The sequence below is a fragment of the Aptenodytes forsteri genome, unplaced genomic scaffold, assembly GCF_000699145.1.
Source record: "Aptenodytes forsteri isolate BGI_AS27 unplaced genomic scaffold, ASM69914v1 Scaffold87, whole genome shotgun sequence".
In the NCBI taxonomy this organism is placed as follows: Eukaryota; Metazoa; Chordata; class Aves; order Sphenisciformes; family Spheniscidae; genus Aptenodytes; species Aptenodytes forsteri.
In genome coordinates this window covers 5,968,403-5,971,430 of record NW_008796041.1, presented here as the reverse complement: position 1 = coordinate 5,971,430, position 3,028 = coordinate 5,968,403, and positions in this window count along the sequence as shown.

The window sequence follows — 3,028 nt, the reverse complement described above, 5'->3', positions numbered from 1 at the left end:
AGTGTTAATCCATTTTTGAATGTTCCACTTTTTGTATTGTTTCTCTCAATACATAAGACATCAGTCCTGATTGCAGTTTTCACCAAAAGGATCCAATGACAGCACAACTCATGAAAAAGGAAATTTCTGATATAATTTATGCAGAGCTGTTCTCTCCGATATTACAGTCAGAAAATTAATAAAAACTCACTTAGTTTGTATAACCTTGCAAACTCATTAGGTGCTTTATGACAACCAGGGACAAAGTAGTGATGTTCGTATCCTCTATTTTTTCCTCTCGTTCAGCTATCAAGAACTTAACTTCCAAAAGTGACTACCTAGCCCCTCTCAGTTAAAAGTCAAGAGGTACACCAGGAATTTGCAGAGGAAAGAGAACAAACCAAGTCTTAAGTTTTATTATTTCATTCTCGGAATATCTACATTTTCATAAACAAGATTAATGATATATTCAGGGCCTTGTTGCCACAGATCTAAAGCACTTGGACAAAATTAAACACATCAAGCCAGGTCCTAACCAGTGTTTCAACGAAGCAACAATAGCTCATCATGTAATATTTCCTTTGGATGTTTTTAAGCATAATTTACAATTTCATTTGGATATCTAGTGATTTTCTGCCCTCAAAATGCAGCTAAACTAGCCTATTAATATCAGAAGATCAGGAAAAAAAAATTCAAAACTGTGTTCAAACAGTTCAAACTCTCCTGCATGAGACGCTCAGAACAACTGAATGTGAACTTATATGTTCTCCTGCTTCCTTTATATGAAATTGCTTAGAAACAGAACACAGTTGAAACAAACACTTCAGTAAGCTCCTTGAAATGACCCAAAGCCAGACTTTTTTTTTTGCTAAGGGGCTGCAAATACTTAGGTCATATTACAGTTGATAGCAGTTTGTTTTGTTTGTCTGCCATAGCTGCAGATGACAGAGATCCAAAACCCATTGACTTGAATAGGCTTTGGATTGACTGTGGGGAAAGGATTTCCACTGTAGATAGGAATGCTAAAAACATAATTATTTAAGGCTCCAGTTTCAGAAAAATGATTCCAGCCTCTCTCTCTGTGTCTTGCACACACACATTTGCTTAGGATCAAATTCTCTCTCCTTTGTTCATGTTAGATAAAATCTCTGAAGCCATTCAAAGAGCAAGGTGCAATCCAATGTGAATAAAGCTTTAAATACTTGCCTAAAGGTGGGAATTTTTCCTTCAGGCCCTGTTGAAAAGCTATCAGGCACACCCTCAAATGAGGTCAGCAGATTCCCATGTGTTTTTGCATATAACATTGTCACAAAAAACGCACTTGTATTAAAGTCACATTAGGTTGCAAAGTCAGGTACTCCATGTCTAGGGTATGCCAGAACTGGAGTTGCCCTTTCTTCGCCAGATAGAAACAACCTAGCCTCAGGCTGGCTGTGCTTTTCCAGGACTATAACTCACAGACACAGAGTGACTGGTCCAGACAGCACTCACCAACACATGCATGTCTCAGACTTCCTCAGAACAGCTGAAAACAGGAATGATTCCGTTACCAAGAAAAGAGGACCCAGGCACAGCAGCCAAGTAGCTTGCTGCTATCAATCATTTATTTTCAACTTTCAAAAGAAAAGAAATAATTTAAGAGGGCCAGGGGTGCATGAGAGGATGACAGCAATGGGGAGAGAGAGAGGAAGAGGGAGAAAGGAAAGGGAGCTCTGACTCAGTCAGTGAATCACTTTTTTTTTTCCCTCTGAACAAAAGTTCAGATTTACCATGAACAACTGAAGATCTTCTGAACCGATAGCTTAAGTATCCCAAGGAGACAAACAGTAATTTTTAGTTTCATATTTTCTTTTTTGTGATAATCCAAACAAGTAATAGTTATGGGATTCATTAAATCCAAAAACTTCTATGTTAACCAGATACTAATCTATCAAGGTAGTACATAAATTAACTTGGAACTGGAAAAAAGGAAGAAATTAGATAATTTTTGCAAACAGAAAGATGAAATTTCATGCTGAACACAATGAATCAATTTCCAGAATTACCTTCGGTAACACAGAAATTGAAGACACACAAAGTGACTGAAACCTTTACAAGGTGGCTTGGTGCATCCATCAGGACTTGCTGGGGATTCTGGAGACTTAGGTGCTCTTCCTGGCTCTGTTAGTGGCCCACTGGATTAATATGGACTAGCCACTTCTATTTCTGTCAGTTTACTAATGCCTTTTTGATTCATTTTAGGGTTGATGGCAGGGAAACATTATATGACTTATGTTTCACTCAATACTTTAAAATATCTGCTCCCTAAAAAATGCAATAGATGGAAAGAATGTTGTTTTAATGTACACGAGACATTATTAGGACATGTTATACATGACAGTCACTGGAGCAGACAGGCAGAGGAAACCAGAGGCTGAAATCCATCTCACAAAGACACCTAGATTTAAATGTTAACATGTGAGTGAGGTAAATAAAGATCTAGTCAATAGAATCTGGAAAGCTATTTGGGATGAGACCCATGCATAGAATCATAGAATCATAGAACAGTTTGGGTTGGAAGGGACATTTAAAGGTCATCTAGTCCACCCCCCCCTGCCGTGGGCAGCGACATCTTCAACTAGATCAGGTTGCTCAGAGCCCTGTCCAACCTGACCTTGAATGTTTCCAGGGATGGGGCATCCACCACCTCGCTGGGAAATCTGTGCCAGTGTTTCACCACCCTAAGCGTAAAAAATTTCTTCCTTATAGCTAGCCTAAATCAACCCCCCTTTAGTTTAAAGCCATTCCCCCTTGTCTTGTCGCAACAGGCCCTGCTAAAAAGTCTTCCGCCATCTTTTTTATAAGCCCCCTTTAAGTACTGATAGGCTGCAAGAAGGTCTCCCCAAAGCCTTCTCTTCTCTAGGCTGAACAACCCCAACTCTCTCAGCCTTTCTTCATAGCAGAGGTGTTCCATCCCCCTGGTCATTTTCGTGATCCCCTTCTGGACCTGCTCCACCAGGTCCGTGTCTTTCTTATGCTGGGGGCTCCAGAGCTGGATGTAGTGCTCCAG